This window comes from Patagioenas fasciata, chromosome 1, assembly GCF_037038585.1.
Source record: "Patagioenas fasciata isolate bPatFas1 chromosome 1, bPatFas1.hap1, whole genome shotgun sequence".
NCBI lineage: Eukaryota > Metazoa > Chordata > Aves > Columbiformes > Columbidae > Patagioenas > Patagioenas fasciata.
In genome coordinates, this window is record NC_092520.1 from 156493158 (window position 1) to 156508314 (window position 15157).

General features: G+C 43.8%; 1 long non-coding RNA gene across 5 annotated transcripts; it reads left to right on the top strand.

Annotated features, from left to right (window-relative positions):
• The first annotated feature begins 3043 nt into the window (after positions 1-3043).
• Positions 3044-14930, top strand: LOC136116437 (uncharacterized). 5 transcript variants are annotated; one of them, XR_011735656.1, is made up of 4 exons: positions 3044-5647; positions 7109-7248; positions 9547-13388; positions 14291-14930. It is a non-coding gene; the product is annotated as an uncharacterized lncRNA (long non-coding RNA). The 5 variants fall into 5 exon arrangements; XR_011735652.1 differs by having other exon boundaries at positions 9547-12060; XR_011735659.1 differs by lacking the exon at positions 14291-14930 and having other exon boundaries at positions 9547-11415; positions 11943-14282.
• The last annotated feature ends 227 nt before the right edge of the window (positions 14931-15157 follow it).

A 15157-nucleotide genomic window follows, 5' to 3' on the forward strand; every position in this document is an offset into this window, starting at 1 on the left:
TCCTCCTTCAAATGCCACCCTTCAAAGTGCAGTTGCTAAGATCATATTCTTTGCCCATCAATCGCCCAGTGTCAGTTCCTCCTACCCTCTTTGAATCACTCTTTAGACACTATCGGCTCCAGGACATGAAGGTCATGCTTTTTGTATCCACTTTGAATGCCCTCCACAGCCTGATCCTTCTGCCTACCTGCCCTTACAAAGCTGACACTGTCAGAGGGTGCCTTAGTTCCCACCCTTTGTGAATGGGAGCAAGCAGGAGAGCTGAGTGCCCTCTGCTCTTTAGGAACCTCCAAATGAACAATGGACCAAGTCAAACCAACGAACCAAACCAAACTGCAAACCCAACAGATCACCACATAAACTCTGCTTGATTTCCGGAAAGGTTTGTTATGGTTTGTGGACATTAAACAATTTCTATCACGAAATACCCTCAAAAAACAAACCCAGGGCAAAATTGGCCTGGGAGAATTTGCTGCAGCAGAGAACAGCCTTAATAATGTGTGGTGGAAATGCCAGTGAGCTATCTATTTTTAACAGATTTTCCCTTTCTCTCCCTGAACGTCAAATTAAATCTCAGAAGATAGGAGCTCGTGCAAACCAAAACCAGGAAACAAGCTTTACTGTGGCCACAGAAACCACACCAGAAAAAGCTGCAGATCCCCCAGCACAAGCTCCCCATGCGTCCCTCTGCCCCAGGAAGGACACAGGGCTGTGATCAGCAGGCAGAGCTGGGCATTGTCCCTGCAGCACCAGAGAGCAGAGGGCCAGGATATACATAGGATGCCATGGAAGCTCGTTTTCATAAAGCTTCATCTACCCCTGCTCTCTGGGCTTAAACCTGAGGCCCTGGTGCTGCCACCTGTGTGTGCTGTGAGTCCTGGCTGGACCATGGGCCTGACCTTCCTTTACCTAAAAATTGGGAGATAGAGATGGAGTATGAGAGGGAGGGAGAAACCTGATCCAGACCAGCTATTAGCCTGACATGGATCCTAGGCTAGTGTCTATACCACTGAAGTTTCTTTCCTTCTGGATGAAGGACAGACATAGATTTAGAGCAATGGAGGATTTGTTAAAAGCTCTTCAGAATGAGTCAGATCATATCTGTTCCGTCTGCTTCTTACAAAGGGTCTGGCCACGTTAATTGCCAATGCTTCCCTCCCCCTCGCCTCTCCTACATCATTTAACAGGCATGAAGAAAAATGTCATTTAGTTGCCCTTTAGACACTAGCCAGAAATGACAATAAATTTAATGCAGAGCTTTAGGATAAAGCAAAAACTATTCCTGAAGAATGACAGTATGTGCAAAGCGTAGTGCTTGAAGCTTAGCAGCTAAATTCTGAACCCATGTGATATTATGCTGCCCTGTGTCATTAGCAGGCTGCCAAAATGACAGCAAACTGGATTATCTCCTTCATAATGTAGTCTGTTCAGCACAAAATAAATGACTGCTGACTTTTAACGATGTGCAGCACCATTACAGTGAAACTGTATTGTGACTAAGGGCAATCCTACATGGAATTACCTTGGGAAATGAAGCTGCAATTAATCTTTTCTAGCTACACATGTTACCCCAGGTTCTTCTTATCAAAATCATCTAATTAAACACTGCATTATTTCCAGTTTCATATCAGCCTAACCGCCTTGATGTTATTGGAGTAATACCACTATCAACTAGGAGCATCACAGGAGGGAAGCAAGGTATATTCCCCAGCACAACCACATCACCATGGTTTCTCCCGCTCAAACAGTGTCTCCAACATGCTTTCTGGCCACCATCTTCCAGGAAAAATCTGAAGTTTAATTTGTGTGCTCTCAGACTGCAACTCCAGAAGTTTACACTGTCAACCAAACCAGCAGAAGTATTTGTGCCAGAGGGGAATGATGACAGATCCTTAAAAAGCCTGTCTGTTGTTTCACAAAGCCTCTGTTTTACACTGAGTCATAAAGAAACTGTGTAGAGATCTGGTCTTCTATCTGGTCATGAAACTGAGCATGGAAATCCAGCTGAGGTTTTTCCAGGGCTTAGCAGAGTAGGACTCCTTCTCACACCTTCAAGCTGAAAGATTTAAGGAGCTGTTTTTTCAAGCCTAAGTATAGCATCCTGCACTTATCTCTACTGAATTTCATCCTGCTTTCTCCAGTCTGTTTTTCTAAGCTGATGGAATAATTTTAAATTCCACTCCTCACCCTGATGCACTGCAGGTCTTCCAGCTTTGTGTCTTCCACAAATCAACAAAACACCATCTCTACCCACCCTCGACATCACTACCAAAGACAGTGAGCTGTGTCCTACCAAAGATACTGGGCTGTGTTGGAGCCAGAGCAGCCTCAGCTGGGGGGGACATTGCTCCAACTCCAGGACATCGCTCCAGCTGAGCAATGAGCTGCAGATCTCTTTGCTAACAAACTGCCCCTTCAAAGTCACCTTTCCCCAGGTAACGTGAGGTGGCACCAGAAATGATGCAGACCCTCGTCAGCCCTGAAGGAGAGTCCCAGCTACAGGTGTTGGCTGGACCTTGGAGGGCATCTTGGTGGGCACTTACCTGCATCTGTGAAACAGTGTGGGGCAAAAGGGTGGGCAGTGTTGTACCTCAGATTGTAACTCTACCTTGTGTTGAACCCATCTTTGTTCTCTTGGAAACCCCCAAAAGGTTAAGACACCCATTCTTCTCACTGTGGGACACAGGCACAGTAAACAGCTTCTCCAAAGACAACAACTGACTGTGGCTGTTTTGCCTTTCTGGGAGAATGACAGCAGTGTTGTTGTACACAAGTTGGGTGCGAAATGCCAGGCAGGCCCAGACAAGCTGGTGGCGTTGTGTGTTTACTTGCCTTTTTGGCCCTTCCATGGAAGTCAAGTGCACACGCATGATGGCTGCCTGTCATAGTGTCACCTGAACCATGGCCACCTCCAGATTTGGGAGGCACAGGCAGCCACCCACCGAGCACGCACCCCCAGCAACCTGGCCCCCTTTGGCATAGAAGGGTGTTTTGCTAATTTTCTGCATGCATGTACATATCTCCCCACAGGCACTTGGCTTGTTCAGCTGCATCCAAACCGCTGGCACCCCAGAGGAGTCATGAGGGAGTAGCTGCCCACCTTACTGCCGGTTGCCTCATTCATGGTGTCTGTGTATGACTCCCAACTAATAATTCACCATCAGCAGAGCTGATGCAATCTCAGAGGGGATACAGATGCCCAGGGTCAGCTAGAGATGTTCTTCCTATCCCTCTCCCTGTTTTAGAAGAAACACCTGACTAAAGAAGAAAAGACTCCAGATCCCAGCCCTTTATCTCTTTGATTGGAATCTGGAATAAAAACCCCAAAGAAACTCTTGGATGGTCCAGATTAAGGTCCCTGATATGTTTATTTACATTATAAATCCTGGAGGATTAGAAATGGTATTGAATGGGACTGGGGGCAATATATATTTTTTTCTGTGACGGGGCACTAATAAAACACAGAAGCTCAGATTTTCAAAAGCAGTTAGGTGTTTTATTAGTAGATCCTTGTGGGTAGCAGGATCTGAGGCATCCTTCTGGGTGGCAATGAAAATAGTGGCCTTTTTTCAAAAGGACTCTGTGCTCTGGCCCTGTTTAGGATATTTCTGCGTGCTAAAATTCCACCAAGATATCATCAGAAAGCGTCACAATACAATGCACTGAATTTAGAGGTGAACATTCAGTGTTCATCTTCATGATACATTATTGACATCTTGCTGCATCTCCTCATCCCTGGGATGGGTCCTTCCTGCTGTACACAGTGGGAAATTGCAGCTAAAATGGGGCTGATTTGGCTGAAAAATGTGCTGTGGCTCCCCTGGTTTTCTATGGATACAGTACTGTTCAGATGCACGACCCCAAGTTTTCAGCAGAGGAACAGTCGTGTTACAGACTGAGATGCTGAGCTAGCACCTCATTTCATGGCAATTCCTTTCACCCTCTTTGGTTCTTTAGCAGACCTTCACTCACACCAATGACTAAGAAGATATTTTTACTTTTGCACATCTGTCCTTGATCTATTGAGTATTTTTCTTCCAGCAAGCAGTCACCCAAAGGGCATGTGTCTGTATATGTGCGTGCAGGACAGTTTTGCCTAAATAGTTGCCATGCTGCAGAAAAAAAAGATTTATTGCTGCTGCTCAGAAGTCTGCAGAGCTAAATGACAGATGTAAAGCCCAGCAAGGCTGCAGTCTGGGGTCCTGATGCAGTTCTGGGCTAATAAAAATGTTCTTCATGCATATTTCACATTCAAGCAATTGCTCGTCTCTTTTTCCCCACTTGCCTCCCAGCAGTCATCAGAGAAACGTGTGCTATCCACTGAAGCAGAGCCTACATCTTTTTAATGTCAGGCGCTGATCTGATGACAGACAGTTGGGATAATTCCTGGAGACTGCAATACACCTGAAAAGCTGAACAGTTGATCTGCTGGAGTGTGACCTACTGATTTGAGGTGTTCTTACTAAAATGCCAAGTCAATCATATATTCTGTAAATTGAGTAGCAAGGAGAGACTAGGATCACATGCACATACACACACAAACTGGTTGGTGATAGTAGCAGAGCACTGGTCAGCACAAGGCCAGGAATAGCTGCACCACTTTAAAATGACCATGACTGGAGGAGAAGTGCTATGAAAATTATCTTCTAGAAGCTTGCTGCTGAGGGTCTAAATGGATATTAATTCCTTCTTGATACCAGGAGTCTGGAGAATGGCATAATGGGTCATACGGAAGAGTTTCTGAAGAGGAAGTGAGTCAAAGTTTGTTATTTTCAGTGCAGTCAGGTTTGTGTTTTCTGCCACTTGTTGGCGGGAGGGGGGTTGGTTTACCCAACATAGTTGTGCTACAGGAATCACAGCCAGGATCTGGAGCAAACGTCTCAATTGCGACATCCTGGCAAGAGGCTTGTTCTAACAAGTGACTATTTTGAGAAGAGGAAGAAAAAAGAACAAAAGTTGGCAAGAAGAGCTGCAAGGGCTGCACTTCATGCAGATGCTCCCTTCTGCTCCCTGGGCACTGCAGACCTGGCTGTGCTATTTGAGCTCCTGCTCCCTCCACTCTGCCAAAACAACCTCCCTGTCAGTCTCCAAGGCACTCCTGAACACCCATGATCTTTCTTAACTCTGCTCCTTTGCCTCTCCACGCTCCTTGTGCCTTGGTTACGTTTCAGCTACTGGCACTCCCAGGCTCTGTTCTGCGCAGCGTGGTTGCACGCAGATCTTTTCCATGTATCGTTTATCTCTCAGCGTCTCAGTGCCCAGGTGCACTGAGGGGTATTGCACCATGCACCTCAGGTAATAAGCTCTGTCTCTCACTACCCACAAGATCTGAAATACTCATGTAGGGCTTAACTTGCCAGTGCCCGATGTCTCATTTTGTCATTTCCATCTGGGCAGAGGAAACACGAGGTGGCTGAGATATGCGACCAAATGTGAGCAGCTGTAAATCGACAAGAGCCATTTGTCACCGTTATTAATCCCCCGAATCACACTGCCTCCAGATATTTCCTGTGTCACTGCTATTTTTATTTCTTCACAAATAAAGACTGTAGACTTTCATTTGCTCCTGCTCACATCAGTCTTGACTCAAGCCTCTGACAAGGAGAATTACACCAGATCTGCCTCGGCACGGAATGGAAACTGCATTGTAAGTTTTGCACCATTTTGCAATTATTATTAAATGTATGTTGGTACGGAAGTACTAAACAGCATCAAGAACTTTCTGATATTAACAGGCTCTTGAAGATTGACTGTGAAAACAGACCATCTTTTATCATGAATATTTCAGAAAGATTGGATTCTAAGTTCCGTGCTGCTTGATCTTTTTTTCCTTCAGTGTTTTTTTGTTTGGGTTTTTTTTTTCCAACTTACTTCATGCTATCTAACATCAAAGAAAATACTTGCTAGCATTATCCTGAACAAAATCTCTGCAGCTGAGGCACAGCAGACGTCAGGCAACGCAAATGCAGTAGCCTGTAAGTGTGAGAGTCATGGGGACCTTTGACATCAGTCTGAGGTTTGTTAAATTACCTACTTAGATGTATGGCAACATGCTTCACACTGAAATAGCTCTCGGTTGCTTTCCACTGGCAATTGATGGTAAAATAATTAATATTTGTGATATTTATATGGAAGATTTTTTAAATAGAAGCTGGCAGGACTTCATTAGCACTGATGAGAGTGTGCTCTCAAAATTTAACCTTTCTCCCAAAATCTTAATAGCCTGGGTTTAAATTTAAATTAAGATATTTACTAATTAGCATTTGCTTTGAGATCCCTAGACTGCAGAGTACAAATGTGAAGACAGAGAAAATCGAGGTAATTGTTCCCTCATATAATGGGCTTCAGATTAAGCAAGCCAGGCACACATTGAATTGCGGTGACCCGAAGCCCTTATCTAACTTCAACAATACACCACAGCTCTGACTAAGAAAGGTTTCTAAAGCTCAGGCATTGAGTACCTGGTGAGACAATGTTAAAGAGGTTGCCAGGACCTGCCTTAGCTATAGCAGTGTGGCTGAGTCACAGGAAGGGACAGCAGAGCATTAGTGACCTGGTTTTGTAGTCTTGTGGTTACATTCATCTGCTTAAGTGAAGTTCTTCCACTCCTCAGACACAAGTGACCACTTGCAAGCTGCTAAACATAGGCAGGAAAACATGTCAAAGCGGGAACTCAAAAGGAAAATAATATTTTCATTCCATGCTGGATCTCCTTTGAGAAAAGAGGTCTCGGGAACTTGGCTGAAAAAACACCCCCAGTGTACACTGCCAGGACTCCAAGGCATCAGACAGAAATCAGCTAAAAGGATTCTTCTTCCTCACCAAAAGGATTTAACAGGCCTTTAGAGGTTTGAAATCAATAGAAAATAGCCTTATAGAACTGGCAGTTTTCTGGCAAAATATTTTATTCCGGTCAACCCTTCTGTGCATTCTCTGGAAATTCAGTGTGATACAGATATCACATGAGGCTATAGCTCCGGTTTTCTCTCTGCCCTGTGCTGTGTTAAACACCAACACTGGCAATCACATCCACAGCACCAGGCAGCATTCCCCAAGGATTCACTCAGCCGTTCAGCCCAGAAATCACCCTACTCTCTCTTCCCTCTAGGAACCCAGCAGCTCGATGACCCTGGTGGATTTACCACTCTCCTTCCACGGAACAGGAAGTTTTCTGCCTATGGGAAGGGTTTGAGAAGTTAAGCCTCAGTCAGATACATCATTACATTCATCTGCTCAATATGCAGCAAGGTGAGAAATGCTCTTATGCACCATATTTCAATGTGGAGCCTTTCCTGGAACTTTCCTCATTTTCTCTTCTTTCCTTGCCCTTTCTCCAAATGTTCCATACTGTGCTGCCTGGCCAGGAGCTGTTCTTCTGCTCCTCAGAGCTGTAGAGGCTGCTCCTGCCCAGTGCCATCCCAGCACACCCAAACACTGGCCCAAAGGGCTGTCGCATGGGTAACTCTGCTCCCATCTGCATCCTACTCAGCCCCATACAACACCATTGATGGCAGTGGCATCACTCCAAACACAGTGTCCTTCAGGGTTGGGTTTGATGTTGAGTGTTTTGTGTGTGCTTGACCTCTGATTTTTCTGATTCCTGAATTCTCCCATCAGATCAGGGTTTCAAGGCACTTCACGGTTGCACCAGTGTGACCTTCTGTTTATTGAAGGCCTTTTCTTTCCAGAAAGGTGTCCAGAGTTCAATTAGGGGACATTCAGATGTGAAGACTTCATCATTTCCTGAGCAGTTTGCTTCAGTGGTTAATTACTTTGACCATCAAAAGTACTACTTTTAATTTTCAGTTGATCTTGTCTGACATTAGTTTCCAGGCACCCATTTTGTTGTACCTTTAGTTGACTTTGTACCTAGCATTTTCTCCAGTCATCTCTTTGAACTCCCTCTTGACAGACTGAAGTTCAATCCTTTAGACATCTGCCAATCAGGCACATTTTCCTGCAACCATTTTTAAACTATCTCCTCTTGAACATGGACATATTACCACACAGCGCAGTAATGCAAGGGCAAAAGGAAGACACAGACAAATGAAGCATCTTTATGATAAAGCTGAAGCAACTAAGCCACTCTGTAGTTCCTTTGTGACATTTGCAAAGGCCTGGTCTCACCCAAAGCTTTCTCAAGCAAACAAGAATAGAGTAAGATGTTGACTTGTTTTTTTATGTGTCAGACCCTGGAGTCCTGGTCACTAAGGATCTTATATTTGGGCTCACATTTGGCCCTTCAGACAGGGCAGATGTAGCGTCCAAGAGGAGAATTTGGACCTGGGGGCGTAACTATATACTCCTGGTACAATGACTATACATGGTAGTTATGTGCTCCTGAAGTGTATGATGTTTGGTAATTATACACAGCAGACCCAAAAATATCGTTTAACACGTGTGCTGGGCTTTAAGGCAAAAATAATGGTGAATTCACTTTGTGATTATATGGTCCTTACCACATACATAGACTTTCTGCCAGTATTTGATACTTACTATGTCATTAAATGGTCAGCAACTGCTTTGGAAGAAAAGACTGCTTGGAAAATTGTTCCCTGAAAAATGGAGCATTATTTTAAAATCATTAAGATTTTTCACCACAGCATTTTTCCTAGGGGAAGATATACAAGTTTGCAACTTGACTTCAATCTACATTCTTCTGGAGATGTGTTGTGTTCCTGTTGTTCTGAGAAAGCATAATGACGCTGCGTTCAAACCCTTTCTCTTGCCTTTAATCAATGTTTCTCTCCATCCATTTTCTTCTCTTAGCCCTTCCCTCCCAAGCCAGAAATAATAATTGAAAGCTGATTGTAATTTTAAGACCACAGTATCTCTGTTCCTCATGAATCCAGTGGATGTGGCAAAGCTCCCATTTACTCCAATAGTCCACATTCTGTTTCAAGCATCCTTGCCATGCAGATGGATTAACTCCACCAAAGTCAACAGGGTTGCACAGAAGATGTCTGGGTACAACAGCAGCAGAAGCCATCCTAGTGGTGGGAGGATGTCTTTCAATTTCTTCTGACCCAGGTGTATCTACACATGCATGTACACACACCAGAGTAGAGCTTGCAGTTCACGAGCTCTCTTTAGCTTTGGTTGCATGTTATGTTCTGTTCGGCTTCTGGGCTTCAGCGCAGAAACACAAATCAGCCCAACCTGGCATTACTGCAAGTTAAAGAAAAGGTGGCCTGAAAGAAAGAAAGAGGCAACTTTATTCAACATATTCTACGTCAAGACTTACAGGACTCTAACTAGAGTAATTTTAAGGCTCTTAATTAGTAAGTACTAAATTCTTATTTAGCTCTTCTGCTTTTGTTGAGTTTTCTATTTATATCAAGGAGCATTGAAAATATTTTGGTGGTGATTCATATTAATGTGACACCAGTTAAGTTATAAGACTGGAATTCCCTCATTTTCAGAAGACCAACAGGATGGCTGTACATTACTGCGTTGTCAAAATAAGGCTCACAGGAGACTGTGCTGAAGCATGCAACCTATGCTGGCTGCCCACACAGGGGAGAATTTCATCCTATTCTTTTGCAGATCTTCGCCAGCATAGCAAACTGCAGGACAAACTGTACCGAAAAGCAACGCGGGCACGGAAGACCGAACTCTCCTTAGTTCCCAGGGGCACAGTATCCATCCCTAAGTCTGCAAAAAGAATCGGTCAATTAGTAACGGCTCCTACCACATCTTGTTTTCGGACCCGGTGAAAGCAATAGAAGTTTCTGAAAGCAAAGCCCAGACAGCTAATGGCAGCTTGGGTGGAAAAGGAAGATAGAAACACAGTACCTTCACCACAGAGTTACTCGCTGACTGGTGAGTGCAAACGAGTGATTTTAATAGCTACGATGCTGGACCACATGCAATAGTTCAAATGCTAAATGTCAGACTAAAAAAGGTTTTGTGGACTGGATTCTTTAATAATAATAAAGTATTCCTCCCCTGAAAGCCACATGCTTTCTTTAGCCATTTTCCTTTTGAGGAAAACCACCCTTTTTCAGATGTTTCTCAGCTGATGGATTGCCACATCGCCTGTCTTAGGAAATGGATGCATCCTGCCTGTGCATGCCTCTGTCAGAGGAGTGAGTTTTAAAATAGCTGTCTCTATTAAAAATATCTCCTGATTATATGGCAATGCGAAGATACTTAAGGGCTTCAAAGTAACTATTCACCTCAGGCATCTTTGTCCAAGTCCATGTAACACCATAAACTGCTTTCCCTGGAACCTGGTTTTTTATTGTTCAGGACGAGTACTTTCTTTGGGAACCCAGTGTGGCCACAGAATGACTGCTCTCAAACACTTGTTACCAACTGAGACAAAACCTAGGCTTTGGGGCACCTGTATTTTATAATATTACTAAAAATACTGTAAGCCTTTGGGTTTCAGCCCTTCCCAGCTCATAACATCCCGATTCTCTTTGCTGTCCCACAGAGAACAAAGTCTCTCTCTCTTTTTTTTAACTAGCAAGGAGCTCCAAAAAGCATGACTGCAAGCTCAGCCAGCAGCAAAGCCAGCAGATTTCCTCTGAAAATAGAAGCAGCAAAAGAGAGAAGGGTGATGACTCACGGCTTAGCTCTGCTCTTGTTTATAGTGGCACAAAACAAGAGTAACTCCCTTGAAACTGGTGAAGTTAACACCCTTTCAAGTAGCCACACTTCTTGAGCAATTTTAGATCAGCCTACACTGGTTCGGCATGATTCAGCTTTGATATTGGGTTGAATTAACTGGTTCACAACTCAGTGCGGCTTCAGTGCATCCAGATCAATTAAGAGTAACGAGTGTGGCTGAGCTGCAGTGTTCTGGTGACAAATAGTGCCATTGTCCAGGTGACACAGGCTCTGCACCATGCAGTCTAGGACACCCCCAGAGAGAAGCTCCCCCGCAGTCACTGGACAGATACCAGTTTAAATTTTGTGGTAAAAAGTGGGAGATAGCTTGACCGAGAGATGAGTGAGAGTGATTTGTTGTGTTTTGTACATTTCCGTGGCATTACACAACACAATTTTTGCAGCCTGGTTAGATCCTTAGCTGAGGGAACTAGCTGAGGGCAAGAGTGGGTTGAGGATTTTGCTTGCTTGTTTGTTTTCCTCTGAAAAGCAGGAGGTTTCTCATTAAGAGGTTATGGGAAATTGAGTTATAATAAAGATGTTTCCATTTTAGTGAAAATATTCACTAGGGGAAAAATATTTATGAGCCATCTGTACTGTGTGCTTTCAGTTCCTGAAGAAGATAAGAGAAAGGTGTCTGATGTCCTGTGGGAAGTCCAGAAGAGGACTACATAGCATATGTAAAACAGCCCAAAAAAGTTTGGCCACAGACCTAGGACAATCAGAAGAATGAAAAAAGGCTCCAAACAATGCACAAATTACTGAGATATCTACTGTCATTAAGCCTGTGTAGAAGCTGATGTAGGTATTCTGCTGATTCAGTAGTGTACAATGCTCTGGCCAGACCCCCCACTTAGATTTCTGGGCCACCTCATAGCAAGCGAGAGAAGTTATCAGATGCTGTTGATTGTCCACAGAGGAGTGGAAATGAAAACAGCTAAACATCTGCTATTCTTCACGGCAACATTACAGCTCAGCGATGCAATTCACCTAGCCAGTTCCTATGCAAACAACATGGTGTGCCAGCATTTCCAATATTATAAATCAAGGTTACAACCTGAAATGCTATTAGAGATGCTATAAATAAAGATAGGCATATGTGAGGTGGGGGAAGAGCTAATGAAAATTCCCACATCTGTGGGGATTTGTGGTGTTGCTCAAACAAAGGGATGGTATTCAACAGGCACAGCTGTTCCTTGCCTGTTGTTGCCTCCGCTCATACATTTTAAACAATATCCATCCTTAATTGAGCATTGTCAATGATATTTTCCCAAGTGCTTCTGAAAGGTCTGGTTGTTTCATTTTTCCTTGGCTTCTTTATCTTCCAGATGCTAATTTCCTTATTACTGAGAACTCTTACCACTCACAGGAGGTCTAGATCTTGACTACACCTGCATTCAGTAGATTTTAAAGCTGATGTGGTGGGATACCCATGGAGATAGGATGGTAGGTTTGTTTAAGTAATTATAATCAGATTATGCCTTTAAAGATGTATGTGGGAAAACTCAGTGCCCGGGTTCTGTCCCTGTTGGAGCAGAGATGAGCAGCACGCAAGTGCTGTGCTGTGTCTGCCTCCATACCTCCTCTTGGACCCAGCTGTGTAGTAATCTGCTGCTGGAGAAAATGGCAACTTATGGCCTTCCCTGCATTTGGTTGCTGCAATGTGGAGCTGAAGCCCTGAGAAAAAGGACACGTGAGGCATCTATACAACTCAGACCCCTCAACACACCCTGCCTCGCCACTGTGCTGGGTGAAGGGGTCACCATTGCCCAGAGTTTGGGCTACGTCACACAGACCTGCTCTGACATGTTGGTGGAGCAGCAGGGGAACGGAGGCCCATGGGGAATCAAGCCTTCATATAACTTCACAACTTCTGGACCTTAAGCCCCACTGCCAGCCCCCTTTAAAGTCAGCTATATAGGGCATATGAAAGGCAAAGGAGGCCGACGACATCTTGGAAATCAAACTGCTTTCACAATTTTGATTTGTTTTCATTTTTACTAGAGCACTGTCCAGCCAGTCCCAGGCATCAGGGCATATTTATAGGTTCTGGGGTGGGCACTGCTCTGCAGCCAGATCTCATCTCTGTGCTTATGGGTGGGAGGAAGACAAGGGGGGACTGCTGAGATATCTCAGAAAATGGAAAAGCTGCTCTTTGAGGAGTGCAAACATCCCAATGTCTCTGCAAGGAGTCAGTGCGGCTCACCCAACCTCAGCTCCTGCAGGTCACCCACATTTGGGGCTATCTGAGCCCAGATAATGGGGACTGGCAGCCATTCCTGCCCCGAGGGTGCTGGACCAGGAGTAGGGAGGTTGCAGATCACCAGCGAACAGGATGCATCAAGTGTAAGATTAGAGTCGATAAGAGTAAGGGATAGTCTGGTTGTCTTCAGAGATGCAATGCCTCCGTTAAAAACAATAACATACTGCTCCACAGACTGTACAGGTTCAGGACCTATGCTGGTACAACTATATCAATTCAAACTTTAAATTCAAACAGTTGAAAGGAATCACGTATCAGATACAGATAAAGTCCACTAGAAGGTAACTGACACTTTTAACGTCTTTAGTCTTCTTTACGGCTCTTTGCATCAATTTCAAAGTGGTTATCACCTTGGAATTCAGTAGTGCTGGAGGGCATGATCAGGCTGGGGCTGAATAGTAGGATAGAATTTTAAGAGAAATGAAGACCTGAAGCAGTGGGAAGAAGCTATTCAATCTGCTCTGCTTCATGCATTTCTGCAAGCAATGGCTGTGGCTAAGTCTGATCAGAGGTAGGGGAAAATGTATATTATATGTAAAATGTATATTAAAATAAATGTGCTTTTGTGCCATAAGGTATATAATCAAGAATTGTTTGCTGAAATGTATCAATGTAATTGTTACAGTCAGTGTTATGCTCTACTTGCAATACCATTACAATCCATTTAGTTGCCCAAGGGAAACTTGGGAAGGAATTTAACAGTATCTGGATGAACATGGGGGAAGGACTTTCATTCCCTTGTGCACTGGGCATTTTTTATTACTCAGGACTAAACTGCAGTGTCACTGACATTTCTTTAATTTTGAAGTACCACGTGCTAGAAAAGTGCAAGCGTAGGAAAAGCTACCTGATAGATATTGTATATGTCTGCAAAGGAAGGCTCTTTCTCTTTTTAATGAGCTAAAAACCCCGAACCAGTTCATAATCCCAAAATGGGATTGTACGTTTAATCTAATTATGCACTAGACTCTGGAAAATCCTGAGAGTTTCCTGTTATGCTGTTTGCCTTTATCCCTCATCTAGGCTGAAGCCTCTGAGCTCAGTTCAAGGCTCTGTGACACCATGGATCTAATTCAGCAAAACACTTAAGTATAGACACTCAGCCCAAGCACTTTGAAGGCTTGCATCCTTGTTTGGCAATATTTTAAGAATTTACAGAATTTTAAGTGCATACTTAAGTCCCTTCTAATTCATTGAAGCATGAGATCTACTTAAGTATTTTGTTTAAGGAGAGTGTAAGTGATTAGAATATCATCAATGCAAACTGTTTTTTCTCTGGTTTGCATTGCTAGCTTCTTTTCTAAGTAGCCCAGCTTGTCAGATCTATTTGTTTATACCCATTTTAAATGCAAAGCTGTGTCTGGGAACTCTACAATTAAATTCTCCATTCTGTTTGTTTTATTTTCCCTGCAGATGTGGAGGTTCCTAGCCCTTTCGGGGAAGTGCTGGGCTGCAAAGGATTTAGCACAACGCTAAAGCCAGAGCAGGGCTACGAGTCAGGTTCATTGCACGTGACAGAAGCAGATAAGTAAACTAAGCTGTTTCAGCCCTCTTAGGCAAGATTTGTGCATCTAGTTATTTATCTTTGTCTCCAATCTTGAAGACCACATATGAGTAAATAATCTTCATCCACTCAAACATATCCTTGAAGTTGGTGGAAGCAGCCGACGCACAGAAAGTCTGCAGGGGCTGATCCCTATATAAGCAAAAAGAAAACAGTGCAAACCTGATCAAAAAGAGGTTGTGTCAAACTGCCACTGAAGACAGAGGCAATTTACCACCAGCTTCAGCAGACACATATTCAGTGTTGAAGGAGGGGCTGGACCCTCTACTGTCTGTGCCATCCATACAAGCAGGAGGAAAGCTTGCTTTTCCCAGACAATTGTGACATGAAATAAATGAGCTCAGGCTAGAACATCTATGAATCCTCTTCTCTGCAATCTCTTTCATAAGGCTGTGGAATTATATAGGAAATACTTCTTAGCCTGATTTTTCTCATATAAGACAAAGATGACAGGCCAGATCCAATACAATAAAGCTGACTTTGAATGAACAGTTATTAAAAGTTTCAGAAATATTGTTCGTGTGCAATGTCCTTACAGTTTGGCTCCGTGGAGAAAAAGGTTACTTGGAGACAGCAGAGGATGGTGGAGTCGTGGTGGTTTGCTCTGAATCTCAGCATATATCATGTTCTTGCAATGCTGGCCGGTGGCTATACAGACTGAGTCAGGGCTTTGTTCTCAGTGCCAACCCTATCCCAGTGCTTTCTTCTGGAAAAAA